Raw genomic sequence first — 22,902 nt, 5'->3', positions numbered from 1 at the left:
GTGTGCATGGGGCACTGAAGTCATGTGTGGCATGCTTCCTGGGACTCAGGTGACTGGCCTGTTAACAGGAGAAAAGGAGTCAGGAAGATAGGCTTATTCATTCCCTAGCAGTAAAAACACAGACTGGCTGAATCACAGCTCAGCCAATCCTCCTCCGATACTACAAAGGCTTTACAGGGGAAACCAGAGTGTCTTGAAGTTGTTAGCCTCAGAGGACAGCACACGTGCTGCCCGGCCCCAGAGGTCAACTCCGCTGGTCCCGACAGCTAGCCTCTGGGAAGCTGGCCTCAAGAGAGCTGATCACGAGAGCATGGGTCAGAATTCAATGGGGAACTCATCCTAATATGGAAAATGTCAACACTTGCTTCCTTTATCAGTAATTCCCAGTCCACCACAGCTACAGGCAGAATCAGAAGTCAAGCTCAAGCTGCAAAGCGGAGATGCCACTTGGATCCAAGGGTATTTTCAAGCTGCTAAGAGGACTTCATCTTTCACTCCTTGCATCTTAGGGTTCACCCCATCATTCATGGGAACACTTGAGTACCCACGCTGGTTCAGGCCCTGTGTCAAATATAATTACTTTGGGAAACAGACATCTTATTAGTGAAAATAGAGATGGTGCAAGGGAGAAATCTGTGGTATCACTCTTTCATTTTTTTCTCTCTTTGTGCATATTCCACCCTCATTGCAAAGGAGAAAGATTTCCATTGGATGAGACACTGAATTCAGTAGCCACAACAATAAGGGATATAAGGCAATGAGCTAAAAACATATTCTTAGGAAAGAAAAATGAAAGTAGTAAGGAAGTAGGAAAACATTCTTAGTCTCGCATCATTAAAACATGGCATTAACTAGAAGATCTCAAAGGTCCTTCCAAGACTAAAATGGGATGACTCACTAATAATCAGGAAATATAAATTAAAATAACAGTAAGATAGATACCCACATTCACTCTTCAGAAGGTCAAAGATGAAAGAATTCATCAGTATTAACTGTCAGTAAGAATTTGTAGTAAACAGAATCACATACACTGCTGAATGGGGGTGTAAATTAATATAGCCTGTGTGGAGAACAATTTGGTAATTTATAATAGACTTGAATACATTCTATGGGGTTTTTATTCAATCTAAAATAATCACACACACGCTCAGCATGACAGACAAAAATATTCACTGAGGAATGACTTTTTATGGCAAAACTGGAAACAGTTTACATGTCTTACAATAGATAAATAAAACATGGTATGGTCTTAAGATGACCCAACATACAGCAAATATTTATAAGCAGTTTATATCTTTATAAATATGGCTGAATCTCAAAGACATTATGGTGAATGGATAAAGTGTAGAACAGTATCTCAGAACCAGACAATTTATGTGAATTAGAAAATAATACTATGCATTGTTCATGGATATGGTGTGTGTGAATATGTATATGTATATGTGTGTATATATATAATATATAAATACACACACACCCCTATATATGTGTGTGTATGTGATATATAAAATCAGTGGTTCTCAAACAAGGGTGATCCCCCTCTCCTCCTGTGGCACATTTTGCAACGTCTAGAGACATTTTCGTCACAACTTGGGCAGAAGTGCTGGTGGAAACCAGCAGGTATTGACCAGGGATGTGAATAGTCATCCTACCGTGCAGAGAGCAATCTCCAGCCAACAAAGATGTATCTGCCCTAAAATGTCTGTAGCACTGAGGTTGAGAAAACATGCTCCTAGAATTCCAGAATAAAGTTTTCCCATGTTAATTATATAGTTATTTAATTATTTAATTAATCTCCTGGCTCAAACTTAACTTGATATACCACATTTTTTTTTTTTTGAGATGAAGTCTCACTCTGTCACCCAGGCTGGAGTGCAGTGGCCCGATCTCAGTTCACTGCAACCTCCACCTCCCAGGTTCAAGCAATTCTCCTGCCTCAGTCCCCTGAATAGCTGGAATTACAGGCATGCACCACCACACCCAGCTAATTTTCTGTATTTTTAGTAGAGATGGAGTTTCACTATGTTGGCCAGGCTGGTCTCAAATTCCTGACCTCAGTTGATCCACCTGGCTTGGCGTCCCAAAGTGCTGGGATTACAGGCGTGAGCCACTGTGCCCGGCCCTGATATACCTCTTAAGCAGTCACAGGCTGGCATTTGGGTGCTCCAAACCCCAAGATACCACATGCCATGTTCCTTCTTCCTTTAAAAAAAATTGTCACTAGAGGCTACTGATATACACTTTTCTCCTCTCTGAAACCTGAGAGATAAAAGTGTTCCCAGCATCTGAAATAACATCCTTTTTGTGCTGTAGTGGTATTGTCAGACCACCTTCTCCACACCTGAAACTCAAAATAACTCCTTCACATTCCCAGTGGTGCCTCAGTTTGACTCTCTCTCGTCATTCTCCCAGTCTCTAATCATGGTATCTTTACTGGCTAGCGAATACAATTAGTATTTTTTCTAAAAAATTATTTCTACATTATATTTTGGTAAATTGAATCATGTTTTAAATAAACAAAAGTAGGTCACTTCTTAAAGGAACGTACTAAGGAAACTTGTGATGTTTGCTATCACACAATAGCATCAGCCTGATTTATCTGCTACATTAAACAGTAATGACTACACATCAGGTTTTATAGAAGGCACAGATATATTAAAATTTCTTTATATGCAACATCGAAGAAGAAAAGATTTCTTTTGTAACCTTTTCTTGAAAACTACTTATGTCTCTACCAAAACATGCACACATCTACAGATAAATGTCCTCATTATAGCTAACCTAAAACTAGACCCATAAATGTCCAAAGCCACAAAGAAAACAAGAAACCTCTCAAACCATACTAATGCAGAGACAAAAGTGTATTAATAACTGTAGAGATTTATTTATTTATTTATTTCAGATGGAGTCTCTGTCTCCCAGGCTAGAGTGCAGTGGCGTGATCTCAGCTTACTGCAACCTCTGCCTCCCGGGTTCAATCGATTCTCCTGCCTCAGCTTCCCGAGTGGCTGAGATTACAGGCATGCACCACCCACACCTAGCTAATTTTTGTATTTTTAGTAGAGACAGGGTTTCACCATGTTGGTCAGGCTGGTCTCGAACTCCTGACCTCATGATCTGCCCGTCCCACCCTCCCAAAGTGCTGGTATTACTGGCATGAGCCACCGTGCCTGGCCCCTAGAGATACTTTTTAACATATTTCAGACCGATGGTCACCAGGGATTAGGGATGGGGCAAGGGTTGAGGGAGGCATGTGACTATATAGGGGTAGCCCAGGGAGTATCTCTCTGGTGTTGGAACAGTTCTGTATCTTGATTGCAGTTGAAGAATCTATACAAGCAATAAAATTTCATAGGACTATAAATGCACAGAAAAATAGAGTGAGTATATATAAAAACTGGTGAAATCCCAGCACAGTCTATACTCGGTTTCACTGCATTGTGAAAATGAAAATGTCAATTTCCTGATTTTGATTATGTTCTAATTCACCACTGGAGGAAGCTGGGTTTAGGGACCTCACTATACACTTGTTTGTGTGTGTGTATGTGTTTTCAACTTCTTGTAGGCCTATGATTAGATTTTAAAATTCAAAATTTTCAAAACTTTAAATAAAAATGGTAAAAACATGTCTCATATGAAAAACTGTTCAACATCTTAAGTCATGAAGGCACTGCAAATGAAAATAACAATGAGATTCTACTACATGCCTATTAGAATCTCTACCTAAAAAACACTGACAGCACCAAAGGCTGGTGAGGACGTGGAGCAGCAGAAACTCTCACTCATTACTGACAGGAAGATAAAATGGCACCAACACTTGGGAAAATAGGTTGGCAGTTTCTTACACACTAAATACATTCTTGCCATGAAATCTAACAATCACATTCCTTGATATTTACCCAAATGAGTTGAAAAAGCTTATGTCTATACAAAAAACTGCACACACATGTTTACAGTAGCCTAACTTATCCTTGACAAAACTCAGAAGCAACCAAGATGTCCTTCAATAGGTGAGTGAATAAACAATGGTACATCCACACAGTGATAGAGTATTGGGAGATAAAAAGAAAAGAAATGAATTATCATGCCATGAGGAACATGAATGAATCTGTGTGTGTGTGTGTGTGTGTGTGTGCATGGTGTGTGTGTGTGATGCAGTCTCATTCCCATCATGTAGGCTGGAGTGCAGTGGCGTGATGTCGGCTCTCTGCAACTCCATCTCCCAGGTTCAAGTGATTCTCCTTCCTCAGCCTCCCAAGTAGCTGAGATTACAGGTGTATGCCACCATGCCTAGCTAATTTTTATTTTTGGTAGAGATGGGGTTTTGCCATGTTGGCCAGGCTGGTCTTGAACTCCTGACCTCGTAATCCACCCATCTCAGCCTCCCAAAGTGCTGGGATTATAGGCGTGAGACACTGCATCCAGCCCAGGTGAATTTTAAATGCATATTTCTAAGTGAAGGAAGCCAGTCTAAAAAGGCCATAGACTGTTGTCTATGATTATAATTATGTGTCATTCTGAAAAAGGCAAAACTATGGAGACAATAAAAAACATCGGTAGTTTCCAGCAATATGCAGTGAGAGAGGGATAAATTAGTGAACTGCAGGGGATTTTTTTAGGATAGTAAAATTCTTCTGTATGATAGGATAATGGTGGATAATGATATTATGCATTTCATCAATCTCAAAGAACTGTAAAAAACAAAAAGTAAACCCTAAGGTAAATGATGAACATCAATGAATAATAATGTATCAATATTGGCTCATTGCTGGTAACAAATATTAATAAGAAGGAAACCCTTCTGCAGCCAATTTAGCCGACTGGGGCCCTCATGAGGGCCCAGCATGCAATGGCTGCAAACTGCAGCTTCCTTGGTAGTGTAATGCAGCCTATTTCTTGTATGGGTTGCACTAAGGGACCTTGGAGACAAGCCTTTCAGATGTTTGTTCATGTCTCTGACCTTGCACTACCCCTATGTAGGCTCCAAACAGGCAGGCGAGGTGCCTTTGGAAAGCCCCAGGGCACAGTGGCCGGGGTTCACACTGGCCAAGTGATCATGTCCATCCACACCAAGCTGCAGAACAAGGAGCATGTGATGGAGGCCTTGTACAGGGCCAAGTTCAAGTTCCTTGGCCATCAGAAGAGCCACATCTCAAAGAAGTGGGGCTTCAACAACTTCAATGCTGATGAATTTGAAGACATGGCGACTGAGAAGCGGCTCATCCCAGATGGCTGTGGGGTCAAGTACATCCCCAATCATGGCCCTCTGGACAAGTGGCAGGCCCTGCATTCATGAGGGCTTCCACTGTGCTGCCCCCTCTTAATATTAACCAATAAATTATACTTCCTGTCCATCTAAAAAAGAGGGAAGCCCCGCATGGGAAAGAGGATATGGAAACTCTGTACCTTGTGCAGAATGTTTCTGTAAACCTAAAAGTTCTCTTAGAAAAAATTGATTATATTTATTAATTTTTAAAAATATGAATTTGAAAAAATTGTGTCGAGTCTATTTATAAGTGAATTTCAAATTGTAAAGAACATGGACTATCACAACAAATATATACAGTAGCACTGGAGTTTATATCCACAGCATATTTGTACCCTTGTGTTCCCCATACTAAAGAAATAGCTATCGGACCAGGCGTGGTGTCTCATGTCTGTAATCCCAGCACTTTGGGAGGCCGAGGCGGGTGGATCACTTGAGATCAGGAATTCAAGACCAGCCTGGCCAACATGGTGAAAACCCGTCTACACTAAAAATACAAAAATTACCTGGGCATGGTGGTGGGTGACTGTAATCCCAGCTACTCAGGAGGCTGAGGCAGGAGATCGCTTGAACCCAGGAGGCGAGGGTTGCAGTGAGCAGAGATCACGCCACTGCACTCCAGCCTGGGCAGTACAGCCCAAGGGAGACTCAATCTCAAAAAAAAGAAAGAAAGAAAGAAAGAAAGAAATAGCTACCATGCAGCAAGTGTTCAATAAAATAATGCTTGTAAAACTGCTGTGAAAGCAATGGAAAGCCCTGCAGAGGTTTAATTCTAATTACATCTGGGTTACACAATAGATACACATAATGAAGTTAAAACCCCCAGGAAGATTCTGGGCAGTCAGGCTACCTGATTATGCATCACTCTCTAAGATACATTGGAAAAAAGATGGCAAAGAACTCAGATAAGCCCCTACTCTCTGTCTTTCCAATGCATTTCAACAAGATTCTGCTATTGGTGGGAAGTGGAAAATAAAACAGCAGAGCGACATTTGCACTACCATGTACACTGCAGCATTAGTCACAATAGCCAAGAGGGAGAAGCAGCCTAAATATTCATTAATAGATGAAGGGATAAAGAAATGGTAGGAATATACATACAAGGGAATATTATTCAGCCTAAAGCAGAAAGAGATCTTGTCATGTGCTACAACTCAGATGAACTTTGAGGACATGATACTAAGTGAGATAAGCCAGCCACAAAAAGACATGCTGCATGATTATACTTATAGGGATTATTGAAAGCAGTCAATCTCTTAGAAACAAAGTACAATGGTAGTTGCCAGGGGCTGGGGAGGAGGCAAAGGGGAAGTTGCTGTTCGATGGGCAGTTTCTATCACAATTAAAAAGCTCTAGATATCTGTTGCATAAGAATGCACATATAGTTAATGCTATTATATGGTACACTTAAAATGATAAAACTGTAAATTTTGTGTTTTTTTTTTAACCACACACAGTTTTTTTGTTTTTGTTTTTGTTTTTTAAATAAAATAACAGCCCTGAGCCTGACTTTCACAAGTAATCTGGAAGTTTAAACATTGTTTACACATCAGGCCATGACACAGAAAGCCTAAGCGAAACTCTGAAACAAGAGAACACAGAGTTCAGAACAAACTCAGCATAATACCAGCAGAAAGGTGATCCGGAAGCTGACACACAGCAGGGTTTTGCAAGTGAAAAAATAGTGAACAAAATTAGTTTCCTAAAACCTACTGAATGCCAAAAGTTCATGGGTAGCTTTTTAGGTTGTGACCTCACTTTGAACTAATGCTGACATCTATGAAATAACTTCTCTTAACTAGTGATAATAATGAAGAGAGCTATCATTAGGGGGTCACTAATTTTATGCCGATTTTATGTATCATTTCATTGACTCCTCTTAGCAACTTTAGATGGCAAGTGTCCTGGTTGTGTACTGATGTATAACAAACCATCTCCAGACTTACTGGACTCATATATCAAAAATCATTTTATTTTTCTCATGAAACTACAATTTGGGCAGGGTTGGGTAGGTATGGTTTATCTATGCTCCATGCAGAGTCAGCCAGGGCAATTCAACTGGGGCTTGCTGGGGGATTCACTTGGAAGATGGTCACTCATATGCCTGGAAAGTGGAGGCTAACTATTGGCTGGGAACTCAGCTGGGCCCATGGGCCAGAAGCCTCAATTCTCCCCACTTGGTCCTCTCCATGGGCTGCTTGGGCTTCCTCACAACATAGTGGCTGGGTTCCAAGAGCTACACTGCAGAGCAAGATGGAGGTGAATAACCTTTTTATGATGTAACCTTGCAAGCCATATAGTACCACTTCTGCTATGCTCTATTGGTCAAAGCTGTCGCAGCATTCCACTCAAGATCAAATGGAAGGGACATAAGCCCTGTTGCTAGACGGCAGGAGTTTTATGGGGCTATTGTAAGATCAAGTATGATAAAATATACTGGTATGACCATTTCGGAAAATAAAATCTACCACAGTAAATATTATCAATATAATTCCCATTTTGCAAGTAGGAAAACTATTGGATACAATGAGTTCTAAATTTCTCTTCAAAGAATCACTATGTCATTATGTTCATAAAGTTTAACTTCCTTGTTGTTCAGTAAACAACCTTCTCCAGTTCTAATCAGTAGTTTACATCTGTTCTGCCTGGCCCCCAGCTCTGTCCTGACTCATCCTGGTCACCTGCTTTGGTCACCTGCTTCAGTCACCTGCTCCAGTCACCTGCTCTGGTCACCTTCTTTGACCTAGGTCACCCCTGGCTACCTGCTCAGACCCGCCTATAACCGTTCTTCCTGCCAAACCACCCACCCTGCCACTCCAGCTTGGATCCCTACTCTCTATAAAAGAGCCAATCAGGATTAGTCCAGCTTGTGTGGTCTAACCCTAGCCAATAGGGGAATGACACAGCAGTAGGGGTGACTCCTGTCAGGCATAAGTACCCCTTTTCCTCACTTGTCCAAATGTGCAGTCACCATTGCTCCATCTGTGAGCCACACCCTTCTATAGAAGTAAACTACCTTGCTGAGAGGATTTATCTTCGAGTGCTATTTCTTTTGTGGCATCAAAATTTTACTTATAACAAACTGAATCTTGAAAAGATAATTATCTCCCTTCTTCCCCCAAAGTCACACAGCTATTAAGTAATGGAGCCAGGATTCAAAACCAGATATATCTGACTCCCAAGTCAGAAGCCTTAACTACTATGACTATTTTATTTCCAACTTCCTCTACAATTCCTGCTGTAATTACTCTAGCTCAGATAGTCTCTACTTTCCTTGCATAGGAAGGATTATTTTATGTAATTGACATAAAAATAAATGAACTCCCCAGTACTACTGCAGTCTGGTGACTGACACATAGAAAGCTCCCTAAAGTTCTGTTAAATTAGATGTATCTTCTCTCCTCTACTAAAGTATGATCTCCTTGAAAGAAAAAAAGAAGTTTAGTAAAACCTGGTATCCACATAAAATTTGATTCAGTTCCTTGATCACAGCAAGGGTTCAGTAAATGCTTATTTGAAATGTATCTACTTGTCTTCGTGTCTTTCTCTCCATCCCTCCCCACAACCCCAGACTGTGAGTCACTAACAAGCAGGGACAAAGGCCAGGTGCAGTGGCTCATGCCTGTAATCCCAGCACTTTGGGAGGCTGAGGGGGGCAGATCACAAGGTCAGGAGTTAGAGACCAGCCTGGACAATATAGTGAAACCCGTTTCTACTAAAAATACAGAAATGAGCCAGGCATGCTGGCATGTGCCTGTAGTCTCAGTTACTTAGGCTGAGGCAGAAGAATCGCTTGAACCCAGGAGGTGGAGGTTGCAGTAAGCCAAGATTGCGCCACTGCACTCCAGCCTGGTGACAGAGCGAGACTCCATCTCAAAAAAAAAGCAAGGACAGAGGGCTGGATGCCTGGGTTCCAGTAACCTTACTGCTCCAGTCCCTCCCACCCCTCAACACACACACAACCCTATACAGTGGGGCTTCTACAAATGTTACAGTGAACAAATGAATAAGTGCATGACATATATGGATGAAAATGAAATGAACAGTGATCCAGGTTTATAATCACTTTCTTCATTCAAACAAGGAAAAATTAATACAATTAAAAAAACTAAGTTCCATCATTGAGCCTGCTGGCCTACCCCTAAAGGAAGGCAACATGACACCTTTCAGTAGAGAAACAAAAAACAATGGGTTTCCTGTTGGAGAAAAAAAATTACAAAGGTAAGAAGACATGAGTGGAAAGAGTTTTTAGCTAACTAATGAAAAAGATGCAATTCATGAGCTATCTGCTGTGACACTTTTTGTCACCCTATCTCTGTGGATCCTGGGGTCAGTGCAGAAGGCATAGGAAAGAGGAGAAGGAAGAGAATTAATGTTTACTGCATGCCAGGCACTCTGCTAAGTAAGAGCTTGGCTTTTACTCCCACTTACATATTTTCATAATAAAACCTGAAACAGCTAGAACAGGAAGTAGGAACAAGAAGTAGTATAACATTTTCCTGGCTCTCAGAAAGCCATTTTAAGAAATAATTATGGAAATGTAGCAACTAATTCTACCTTACTAATATTCTAAATGGGAAGTCCCACAGATACTAATACTGGATTGTTAGTGGACAAATTCAAGGAGCAATATTATTCCCTGTCCACATCTTGCAAATAAATAAAGTTCCCTTCCTTTCATTTACCACTAGCCATTGGTTTCTTCTGGTTTTTCAACATCCTACGACACTTTATTTTAAAAAGAAATCACTGTAGCAAGCTATTATGCTCTTTCTTTTCCAGGAACAAGTGGGTATAATAAATTGTAGTAGTGATGAAAGTGGAAAGTGACAGTGGAGAAAAATTAATATCTTTGTGCTTTTCATCCTCAAAATTCTTTAAATAAAATTTAATTTTCTGGCTGTTGCCCTTTAAGCACATTAAGTTAGAGAGAGAAAATGTATTCAGCTTTTCCAATTTCTCTGTTGTATTAGAGGGTCTCTTTTCATTCATACAGTCTACAGAAATGGCATTTCTTGGTGTGTGGGGCCAAGGAAGAAGGGGGAACCTCAGAAGTATATTGGCATGTTGAGAAACTAATATTCATATGACTAATGAGCATATTTTTCCTAATCTGGTTCATAAACTTTTTCCGTTATTCTGGTAATTATCAAAGAGACTTAATTCAAAAGCACTCACATTCTCCACTTCTCAGAACTCTGCCTTCCACTCCAACAGGAATGCCAAGATGGTGTGAGATCACATGGTCACAGAGGTCTTCAGTTTTGATACTGCTGAGAATAGTGGCTCATGTCTTTCACTGCTTTAAACACAGAGTTATGGTTCACTCCAAGTACGTATTTAACTAATATGCTCCACAGAGGAGACAATTCTGTTCAAATTGAAGTCCCTTCCTCATCCTCAACTACTTCCCACCTCTGCCCACAAACATATACACACAGAAAATGTTTTGGAAGAAATGATACTAAACATTATTTAGTGCTATACACATCAACTATGTGTTTATAACACAGAAAATTCTTATGATTAGAATGTATTTTGCAAAACAATGTGAAATTCCTTTGTTCCTTCTTCAAAGGAACAACTGAATTTCAAAAGAAAAATCATAAGAAGGAATGGATGGGTTCATGAAATGGTTCCAGAGAGTTCTATTCTCGGGAGCCAGGGTGTTCGTGAGGTCCTCCCGGACACTGAGGAAAGGCTGTGCCAGCCCCCTTCACCACCAGCACTTCAGCCTGAGCCCCTGACTTCTACTTTACCTGTCTTCTACAGGAGCCTTCTGTAGTAAGATGTCTCTTGGATAAATTGCCAATTTCTACTTTAAATTACTAGTTTCACAGATGAAGACATTATATATACCATAGTTTACCAATCAAAAAACTAAAAAACTACAGTGCGCCAACTAATATGAGTAAACACTGTGAGATACAACAACTAAATAAAAACCAATGGAACCATTGTTTTTGCTTGACATTTTTTTTCAAGAATGGTTTTGGTTTTAAAACATTTGTGCATATCCTTGGATGTTCCTCCCTTTAAAAAGTGAGATCCTCTCCCCTTAGACCCACCTTAGTGACTCTTCTCTAATACACAGAGTGTGTGGGAAGCTATGCTACGTGATTTCAAAGGCTAGGTCAGAGAAAAGGGATGCCACGTGACTGTCTTTGTCTCAAACTTTCACTCTAGGGGAGCCCAGATGCCATGTTAGAAGGACACTCAAGCATTCCTAAGAGACATCCACAGCCATCAGCAGCTTGCCAATCACAGGAGCACACTATCTTGGAGCAAGTCCTCCAGCCCCTGTCCAGTCTTCAAATGACTGCAGCCCCAGCTGACATCTGACCACCACTTCACGAGGGACCCTTAGCCAGAACCACCTGTCTAAGCTGCTCCAGGGTTCCTCGCCCACTAAAATTATGAAAGAATAAATGATTCTTGTTGGGTCAAGCCACTAAGTTTTGTGGTGATTTGTTAAACAATAATAAGTCACTAATATTATATATATATATATATATATATATATATATATATATATATACACACACACACACATTTGTATTTTAACTGCTTCACAATATTTAGGCTCGAGATTCTTAACACTTGCTCTGTCTTAAACCCCCCTCTTCTCCCTTCCCCTTGTACACAAGACTTTACTCATCTCTCCAGGAATCTTTCCTTCCCTCCTCCAAGCCCCACAACGCTTTTTCTGAGCCTAGCTTTCCCCTTGGTCCTTTGTATTGTGATTATTTGTGTGCCTGTCTCATCTCCCTGACCGGACTGAAAGACCAGGAAGGCTGCATTTCTAAAAGGAAGTCTTGTTCAACTTCGAAACCACACAAAATACCTTGCACACAGAGGGCATTTGGTTGATTTACTGACCCAAAGAAGAAAATATCAGTTGGTGCAACCCGGCAAGCAGGACAATCACCAAGTGAACCAAGTTGTCTGAAGATATTTTTCACTTCTGAGAAGAAATCCCCTTAGCCAGAAATGAGCATCCATGTAACATGCGAAGTATGCCCTTAGCTTTCTTTTTCTTGCTGTCTAAAGTTCCAGGCTGTCATTCAAGAAAACATCCTTCGGCACCTTTTTTTTTGGTGGGGGAGGAGACAGGGTCCCACTCTGTCACCCAGGCTGGAGTGCAGTGACATGATCTTGGCCCACTGCAATATCTGCCTCCTGGGTTCAAGCGATTCTTGTGCCTCAGCCTCCCGAGTAGGGAGTATTACAGTCACGCGCCACCATGTCTGGCTAATTTTTATATTTTTAGTAGAGACAGGGTTTCGCCATGTTGACTAGTCTGGTCTGGAACTCCAGGTCTCAAGTGATCTGCCCTCCTCAGCCTCCCAGAGTGTTAGGATTACAGATGTGAGCCACCACACCAGGCCCCTTCAGTATGCCGAGAACTGAGGAAAACTGTGAAGTAGCAAAGTGAAAAAGTATATGACAGAAGTCCATTTACCTCCACTTTAATATCAAAATAATGATATTTAAATATCATTTAATATCAAAATAATATTAAGTGTAAATAAGAACCATATAGCAATGAATCATTACAGAATTCATTTGAATGATTCATTCCATTCATTTTCCACTAAGAAAATGAGAAAACATTCTTTGATGTTAGCAGCCAACATCAGTATCTTATCAGGTCTATGAAATTGGTAATGGGAAACTGAAATATGCTAAACAGTGCCTCTTAGTATCCTGCTGGAAAGTCTTTCCATGCTTAGGGACAACTACAGAAATATTCACCAAAAATATCTGAGGGGGGAAACTTTTACACATTACATGTAGACTATTAACACCTACAAGGGGGAGAAGAGAGAGGATGGATAAATTCATTAATTTAAATTACACATATCCAGGTCACTGGCTATGGTGGCTATTTGTTGGGGCACACATATACCAAGTCGCTCTTCTTAAAAATTACCTAATATTTGTTCTGGCATTCTCTGATTGCCACCCTGCTGGGGTGTTGGGGGAATCTGCCCTGTGGCCAGCTCCAAAGTTCAATCTTGTTTGGCAGAGACAGGAAAAAAAAGGAAAACCTAAATGACCTAGAGAGTGACTAAATCAGTCTAATTCTGTAGCTCACCATACATCTAATCTTTTCAATTATGTAAGCTTTTATCATTTAAACCGGTCGGCATTCAATTTTCTGTTCCTTACCATCCAAGTCATCCTACCTGCTGCATTGGAAAAATCTACCACACATCCCTGGGTGCATTACAATGAACCTTTCCCTGTGGGAATAAAACAAGAGCAAATAAACAAGTAAACCGTGGTTGGGAACATTGCAAAAACACTAATACTCCGTTCTTGTTTCTCCCGTAAACTACAATGCTTATAGCATATATTTAAAAACTTGAGAACTATCTGAAGCCAAACAAGCTATTTAACTTTTAAACCAGTTATCTAAGTTGATTTGACCTTGGTATTACTAATTACACAAAACCAAGTAATATCCTACCTTCTGACATACATGCTTTGGGGCCACAGTATTCATCTTCAGAGTAAGTAAGTTGATTCTTGGTTATCTGCATACAAAGCCTGTTAATTTATTTAATTTAATTAATTTATTTATTTTGAGATGAAGTCTCCCTCTGTCACACAGGCTGGAGGGCAGTGGCACGATCTCAGCTCACCACAACCCAGGTTCAAGCAATTCTCCTGCCTCAGCCTCCTGAGTAGCTGTGATTACAGGCATGTGCCACCATGCCTGGCTAATTTTTGTATTTTTAATAGAGACGGGGTTTCACCATGTTGGTCAGGCTGGTCTCAAACTCCTGATCTTGTGATCTGCCCGCTTCAGCCTCCCAAAGTGCTGGGATTACAAGCGTGAGCCACTGTGCCCAGACTCAAAGCCTGTTAATTTTTAAATCCACACTAATTTCTCTTGCAATATGGAGCCCTGTTGGGATATCTCCCACTGCTTTTAGCTACTGCCTGAGCAAATTAGCATGCATGTACTCCTGAATAAAAGAGATTGCGCAAAGCAAATCTGTGGCCCCAAAAGTTATGTTACGTGAAAATACAGAAGTCTTTGGAATCACTGAGAAGTTCTGGGCTATATGTGCTTTTCTGTCCTCAAATGCAAAGGTGTTCCTATATATTCAATATCAAGAATGTAGGGTTTCAGAGCACAGTTCCAGAGTCAGAGACTATGTGAGTTCAGCTCTTGGCTCCCCAACTTTTAAATGTGTCCACTTGGCAACTTTATTTCCCCAGTCTCAGGTCCTGATTATAAAATGTGAGCTATGATAGATGGGATGCAAAGTCTAGTGTGGATATAAAAATTAAATGATCGTAATAATAATTCGTCTAACGCAGGCAGCACAGGGCCTGGCACATAATAAATGTACAAAAGATGTTCCTTGTTGTGATTGTAATATCTGCAATTGATACTGAAAAGGAAAATAATGCATGAAAAAGTGGATCTTCCCAAAGATACATCAAGGCTTCAGGGAAAATAAACATGAATTAAAGTAATAATAACTTTCAGTATAAAGTGAGTGGATCCAACTTAAAGTTAAACATTAATTCTTGATTATTTGCTTTGGGAAGAGGAAAGAAGAGAGTACATTAAAAATAAATAATACCCCAACAACTCATAAACCCAATAACTACAGCACAGCTTCAACATGTCTTAAAACAAAATTCCCAAAACATCAAGAGACCTATATACAAATTAAGTTAAAAAAAGATTCCATAATGAAATCTACAGTTCTCATAACCAACATTTCAGATTATTGGTATCATTAAATGAGCATACAAATTCAAAACTGTGTTTTCAGATTTGTAGCTGACCTGTAACAGAAATACATGAACTAACTAGAGATAATTCCTTTATTGGGCTTCCATCAAAGCTAAGCTTTACTTAGGCTTTCAAATTGTTGCACTTACTTCCAAAATCAGATATGCCACTAAAACTGTCCGCTTTTGTCAACTGCCAGGAAAACTGACAATACGAAGTTCACAAAGATAAAGCAGGGAAGAAAATAGCAGTTTGACTTGAAGTCCACTCTCATGTTTTAATTTTATGGAAAATATTATATACACATGTATTTTCCAAAGTTATAGAATATGGTTTAGAATCTCAGGAATCCTATTCTCATTGAATAATTAAACTAGGAGGATAAGAAGTTTCACACCATGACGATGCCACTGTCAGAACTTAACTGAACCCCAGAAAGGACCCATGGCTACCTCACCCAAAGGAGTGGCTTGTCCACGCACATGCACAGATGAATGGTGTCCCTGGAACTAGGCAGTGCATAATCTACATTTCTTAGACTTCCACCCTAAAAGGAGGGCCGTATTTGCTTAGAACCGCCCAAGGCCTACATTCTCTGGAATTTTCCCAGGAGAGTTACTTTGCATTTGCTTACAATTTGAAAGCCTAAGTAAAGCTTACCTCTAGATAGAAGCCCAATGAAGAAAGTATCTCTAGTTAGTTCATTTATTTCTGTTATAGGTCAGCTGCAAAGAGTAGCTTAAGAGAATTTAATCAAGCAAATACTTGGAGCAAAATTAGTGCTGACAACAACCTTGTAAGCAAAACTTGTGTGCAGGTGAGTCAGGATGTGTTTTGTGGCACTGAAAGGGTTAACCACCTGTCCTATCAACAGTGTTTACTTTTGTGTGTGGCTCATTCACTTCCTCAATTTCTCCAAGAACTAGCTTATGAAATCAAATGACTGCAAGCGAGGAGCCATAAAAGCTAAACCCCTACGGAGCACTTTCTATGAGCAGGATACTCTGCCAAGCATGATTTCATTCAATTCTCTCAATGATCCTAGAAGAGGGCACCATTTTACAGCCAGGAAAACAGGCACAGAAGTTTTGCTGGTGGTCACACCACTGAAGAGGGCATAGAAAGACTGGACCAGAGGCAGCTGTTATGCACTGAAAGATATCCTCAGAGAAAGACATGCTGAAGTCCTGTCCTGCTATCTGTGAATGTGACCTTATTTGGAAATAGGGTCTCTGGAGATATAATTAAATTAAAACGAGGTCATTTGGGCAGGTGCTAACCCACTAGGACTGGTGTCTTTATAAAAAGAGGAAGATGTCATGCAAAGACAGACACACAAGGAGAAGGCGGCCATCTGAAGGTGGAGGCACAGCTTGGAGTGGCGCTGTACAAGCCAAGGACTGCCTGGGGCCACCAGCAGCCGGAATAGGCAAGGAAAGATCCTCCCCTGAAAACTTCAAGCCAACTCCTTGATTTTGGACTGCTAACTTCCAGAACTGTGAGAGAACAAATCTGCATGGTTTTAAGCCACCCAGTTCATCCCGAGATGTTAAAGCAACCCCAGGAAAACTCAGCATTGCAGGCTCGCCCCAGCTACTCTTTCCTGCCTCTGTTTTCTTTCCACTTAACTTGACCTATCTGCTAAGAGACAGAAACTAAAACTTTCATTCCAATTTCCTTTTCTGGACTTGAGATTGCTTACAGGTAGAAAGTACAGCACATTTTGAACTGTCTTTAACAGTGGGTTTTTTAAATTGATTTTCACATTAGAGCATTCTACCCCTAAGCATTTTCTAGATTAGTTCAGGCATCTCTGCTCCCCACACCTCCAGCTGACAGCAGCCTGCAGCACCACAGTACTCCAAGCAGTTAGCAACTTCAAAACAGATCGTCTTTTCAAAGTGCAGTATCTGGTGGCCTGACCCAGTACATTGCAATAAGGTAGGGCCCGTAGGGATATTCCAGGAATTGGATCTGCCCAGGCCCTAAGGGTCAGCAAGGCCTCCGGCAAGGAGAGAGAGCTTCAAGAGCTGCAAGAAAGTGTGCTGCACCAATGGAACTCTGTACCTAGTGAATAGCAACACCATGCATACATCAGAGTCAGCTCAGGTAACCTGGCCAGCGTCTGCCAGTCAGATGCCAACCTGCAGAAGTCTCAGGCAGGGCCGAGCGTGGAGATGAAAAATCCAGAAGCACACAGGTACAGGCAGGCAGAATCAAAGAAGTCATCATGAAGGTACTATAAGGGGGTGTCAGTCACCAGGTTAAGTGTGGGAGGGAAACTGTAGCTTCTCCAGTAAAGGAGCAGTGAAGCAGGAGGCAGATGGTAAGAGTCAAGTGCCCAGCTCTCAGGGTGCTGCAGAAGCTAGGACTGGGTACTTGCAACAAGACTAAGCAGGTACAGAACACGAGTTGAGGGAAGAAGAGCACCCAGCGTGACTGTGATCTCTCCAGTGTTGAGTCCCAGGGTCCTAGAGACTCCTCCAACAACACCACCCCTACCCCTCTTGGCTGAGCCTGCAGAGGAGGATGTGGGCAGGGAGAACAGAGACAGCTGCTCAGGAAGCAGGTGGGCTCTGACCCAAGGTGGACTTCTAAATGCCTTAGCTGAAATGCAGGAAGCATTTTCTGGTAGAACAATGCTAGGTTTCCAAGCTCGGAGAAAACCCAAAATAATAATCTTCGTATTTGTAATCAAAAATATTTGTATTTAAATTTGTAATTTGTAATTAAAAACCTAAACAGAAAACTATGCTAATTGAGAAGAGATTAGTATGTTTTACCTTTGCTAGAGTACTTAGTGAACAGCAGGATTAATTAGGGGAACAGGAGGAAGAAGATGGAGATGCTCTCTGGAAATGTCAGTATATTCATGGGTTGTTTGTAGTTGGATGTTTTTTTTTTTTTTAATCTGCTTTCCATTAAAAATGTATGTTTTTTTTTTCTTTGTTGTTCTCTCAGGGTTGTGGTAAAATTAGATATGATAATGTGTGATAGCACTTTGGAAATAGTAAAATGTGAGGGCAAAAGAAAGCTGCAATATTGTCATTTACATGGAGGGGTCAGAACTATCATTATTTAAATAATTGTATACAATTTGCTAGATGCAGCAAACTATACGATGAGGCCTCCTGGTGCTTACCAAGGCTGTCTTCTTATACTGACTGAAGTAGAAAAAGAGGAAGCAGAGTAAACCTATACCGTGTGCATCTTAACCCAGGTCCTGTGTGTGCCTGGTCTCTATTGTAAATGCAGGGAAATGAAGTTGAAGACGAAAGTACTATAAAGATGAATAAAGTCTGGTCATATGTGTATCATCCAGAGACATATGTGTTATCATCCAGTGGTAACATTTTCATATCACTTATTTCAGTATATTTTAGTTTACTTATTTTTACATAACTGAGTTCACACTATTTCACATCATGCTGTTTTCACTTATATGCATTTTTCCTTGCACAAAACATCTTATCATCATTTGTAATTGCTGTAATATTCCATTGCATGGAAATAGAATTCAACCATTCACCTGTCAATGGAGAATGAGAATGTTTTCATGATTTATAGATACCTAATTCAAATCACTGGGGGCTCTCAGAGGCTGAGAGGTAAGACCCCCTCAGTCAATGCACAGGACGAGTCTTGTGCTCTCAGCACGGAGAGCCAAACTGCCTCCCAGCAAGGCTGCAGCACTGTTTCCTCCAAGGGCGATGTGAAAATAGCTGCTCTGGCACACTTCAGCAGCACAAAGTGCTCCATGGGGGCACCTAGCAAAGATGGTTTTATTAGGTTGTAAGAAAGGGAAAAACACATTTTATATTTGGACATTAGGAACAGAGATATATTACCATGAAGCTAAGAGACCTTAATCTTTAGAGACTTTCACTTGACTGAGCTCTGCCCATTCTCATTCTAAATAAACCATTCACTTTTGTACTTAATTTTGTGTGATTTTCATAAAGTAGGCCCTGCCTATCCTGGATCCATCACTGTCTAGGAAGAACATACGAGGCTGTGTTCTATAAACCATTGACACTTTCCACAAGCACAGGGCTAAAATACATTGCCTGGCCTTCCCTGCATATGCCACAGCTGGGATTAGGTTCTGGCTAAAGGAAAGTGGCATGCTGGCTAGATGGTGATGCCCTGGGTAACTCCACTGACCATTTTGTTAGAGTACTTGGTGACAGCAGAATTAATTAGGGCAATTAGGACAATGAACTTTGAAGTGATCAAAAACTACACTCTTATTGCATTGCCACTGATATTTGGGGGTCATTTATAACACCTTTTAGCATTAACTGCAGTGACTAAAGCAAAGCCTTCCAAAACTTAGCCATATATGACCTGTCCATCCTGCTGGCTGTCTTCAGATGCCTGTATCACAACTGCCTTACTAATTTGGCATCTTTCATTCCTACTTCCAACCCAAGGAAGGAGACTGATTTATACCAAGTATGCACATTTGGATCTGATGGCCTCAGACTTCATTGCTGGAAACCTGCTTCTGCCATGCAGTATGTAAAAGTGAAGCCCAGAACCCTAAGCCACATCTTCCTCTTAAAAGCACACTCTGAGCAGCACAGGCTGAGCTCTTCCTAATGAGGAGATGGAGCAAGTGGCAGAGTTAAACAGTTTCCACCAAACACTTTAGAATCCTGAGTTTCTGCAAAGGAGCACAGATGTTCATATCTCTGACAACAGCCAGAAGCCTCTGCCAGCACATCAGCCCATTTCAAGAGAAAAACAGACAAAAATACTAAGTATATGCCAAGTTTCCTCTCAAATAGCTTTGCCCCGTTTTCTTATTTCATCCAGCTTGACATTCTTTCAACCTTGCCCACCACATATTTTCTGATCTCCTAGTGCTCACCCATTTTGCAATGATCAGACAGAAGGGCTCAAAATTGCTTGCACCCTTCAGAAATACGTTCTGCTCTATTTCCAACAACTTCTTCAAGCACCTTATCAAAATATCACGAGTTCCTTTGGGCCACAATTAATGCTCTCACCCCAGATGCTATAAATCTTTCCCTGTGAGGATAGTCCTCATGATATCAAAGCTAAGAACAGTCAAGCCTGGAGATTCTCGACTATAATCAAAACTTCTAAATGCCAGGCTGTTTTGAAGCCAGCACATCAATTCATTCCTGGATTCTTAGGGGCTGAATACGCAGCAAAAGGATGAAGCTGCAAAAGGCAGGGGCGGAAAATTAAAGGCTTTATCAAAACAAAATTGCAATGGATTTCTGAATATTCTTCCAACAGACAGGGATAAAAATAGCCATGCATTATACACTTCGGCCGAAGAGGGCTGGCCAGAAGGGTTAACCATTTTCATTAGCCAAAACTAGCCTCTCTGCTTGGAGTTTACAATGCAGTGGGACGTAACTATAAGGAACTGGAGCCAAAAGTGATGGGCAGTGGTGTTTCTGACCTGAGTAGGACCAGGAAGCCAACCTATCCTCCCAAAATGTAGACAAGGGTTGCCTCTGTCCCCTTACAAAAGATGACCTTTGTAAGAATGCAGTTCCCAAGCCAATGGCATTGTGCAACTGAGATATTTGTGGTCTCGTCTGACTGGTTAGCTCTAATGCTTAGAACATCTGGCTAACAAGATTAAAGCCTATCCCAGGATAAGAAAATTAGCTTTCCTCTATTTTAACACCACAGACTCATCCTTATCCAAATTTGAAACAGCTACACAAAGCAGGCAAACAATATTTATTGATTACCCATTATATGCATAGCATCAAGGAATAAATTCAATGGGGAAATGAGCCTGCATTATTCATCAAAGTCTTTTCCAGCCCTGGAAGGGTCTTATTTCTGTAATAAGTTTAGAGAAAGAATTTACATTTCTCTGGCCAAGAGGTTGGAGTTATTGGCTTAATTCATCAGCTTTTTTTTTCCCCCAAAAAAATCTGTGCTTTGCTTTGGCCTAAGGGACCTGGTACAAGTCACAACACGTCAGCAACATTAATAGAGAAGCTTGTGTGGTTTTCCTGCTTCTCTTAGAGGATTCAGCTGTTCGCAGGAACATACAAGACTTTAAGGGAATTTTGTTTAGTCATGAAGCAAACGGCTTTCGTAATTTTAAATGTTTCGATGGATGGATTTTAAAACACTTAAACAGGTCTACAAGTAGACAGGTGAAAGAAGCAACACCTGCCTTCCTATTTAGAAAAAAAAAAGTTTTAAAATTCATTTACTGACTGTGTAAACTCCAAAATGTTTTCTAGTAATGATGCACTACAAGGCTTATTTGGAAGTTTAAAACTCAGACAAGCATGATGCCACACTAAATGAAGTCTGAAGATACCTCTAAAGGGCATTTCAGACTCTCTGGGCTTGGTGGAAACCATTTAGATATTTTTCTACCTATAGTTCATAATAAAAGCTACCATTTCTTGGCCACATCCCATGAGCCAAGCCTGTTAAGTCTGCACAGCAAAGTCTAGAGGTCTGTATTGTTACCCCCATTTTACAGATGGGGAATTGAGATTTAAAAGCATTACATAACTTGTTTACATTTTAATATCTGGTAAACCAAGAAAATGGGATTCAGGCCCCATGCCTTCAGGCTCCAGAAGCCATGTTCTTAGTGAGGCACCAATGTCTTCTGTGTTACAGGTTATCTCCCCAAAATATATAAGGAAAAACACGGCACCATTTCCCTTCAGTAACATATGTCATAATTTCATCAGACACTCCTCTTACAACCTAAAGAAAACTACACATATGATTAAGCCTGTGTCTCTTTACCTAATGTCTAAAGGTACTTCTGACGCTAAATAAAACTCACAGTTGGCCGGGCGCAGTGGCTCACATGCATAATCCCAGCACTTTGGGAGGCCGAGGCGGGCGGATCACCTGAGGTCAGGAGTTTGAGACCAGCCTGGCCAACATGGTAAAACCTCGTCTCTACTAAAAATACGAAAATTAGCTGGGTGCAGTGGCAGATGCCATAATCCCAGCTACTCAGGGAGCTGAGGCCAGAGAATCACTTGAACCCGGGAGGCGGACGTTGCAGCGAACCCAGATCCTGCCACCGCACTCCAGCCTGGATGACAGAGACAGACCCCATCTCAAAAAATAAATAAATAAATAAATAAACCTCACAGTTTTCTACTGTGAGTTTCATTTTTGAAACATCGATTCCTATTTTTTTAATATATGTATTTGTTTGTCCCTTTTCTACCAATTGTTTATTTCACTCTACATGGCTTTATGGATCACACCAAAATCAATTTCTTTTCAGGAAAATACTGTCTTGGGAAAACTTAGGTTTCCACAAGAAACCTAGCAAAGAATTTGACAGATAGTGTCCGATTCATTACTCTTACTCTTTTTAAAAAAAATAATTCCCATCTACCAGAGAAGCTGCATTTCTAATCACTAAAATACCCACCTCTGAAAATGATGATACCCTTCCCTTAAACTTAATGATCTGCTCTGGATGAAGAGTGTGTGAGTACTGGCTGGGGGCTACGTTGGATAGGCATACTTGGACCTCATGGGTAGGGGTCTCCTCTAAAGCAGGGAGTCCCCTGTGGAATGTAGATCAAAGTCCAGTGGGGCACTTGCCCACTTCCCAGGACAACAAAGCAAACTAAGAGGCCAGGAGCACGCCACCAACAGATCATCATTTCCTCCAGAGCAAAATGGCCTTCGTCAGCCACAAATTCTTTCAAGAAAAAGAGAAGCAAGTGGAAAAGCCATGTGCTTTGATCTTCTTCACCTTTCCTGCCAGTGCTGACCACCTGGGCAGCTCCAAACCTCCAGTCCAGTGGACTTAAAAACCTCTCATACTGTACTAACATTAGCCAGTTTTCCTATGCTAGAATCATAGGGATTCAGTATCCCACAGTAGGCTACC

At 40.9% G+C, this 22,902-nt stretch overlaps 1 protein-coding gene and 2 non-coding genes across 6 annotated transcripts in view; 2 read left to right on the top strand and 1 right to left on the bottom strand.

The window, feature by feature from the left end:
* ELMO1 (engulfment and cell motility 1) overlaps positions 1-22,902 on the bottom strand; it is a 571,068-nt gene that overhangs the window by 524,989 nt on the left and 23,177 nt on the right. The gene's annotated exons all lie outside the window — the stretch shown is intronic.
* On the top strand, positions 4,802-4,932 carry LOC135276583 (small nucleolar RNA SNORA70). Its single transcript, XR_010344141.1, has one exon. It is a non-coding gene; the product is annotated as a small nucleolar RNA SNORA70 (small nucleolar RNA).
* On the top strand, positions 18,149-18,286 carry LOC135276586 (small nucleolar RNA SNORA51). Its single transcript, XR_010344144.1, has one exon. It is a non-coding gene; the product is annotated as a small nucleolar RNA SNORA51 (small nucleolar RNA).

The sequence above is a fragment of the Aotus nancymaae genome, unplaced genomic scaffold (assembly GCF_030222135.1).
Source record: "Aotus nancymaae isolate 86718 unplaced genomic scaffold, 86718_ANA_hifiasm-v0.15.2.pri h1tg000025l, whole genome shotgun sequence".
Taxonomy (NCBI): domain Eukaryota; kingdom Metazoa; phylum Chordata; class Mammalia; order Primates; family Aotidae; genus Aotus; species Aotus nancymaae.
The sequence above is the reverse complement of the archived record's forward strand: the minus strand, read 5'-3'. Positions and strand labels throughout refer to the sequence as shown.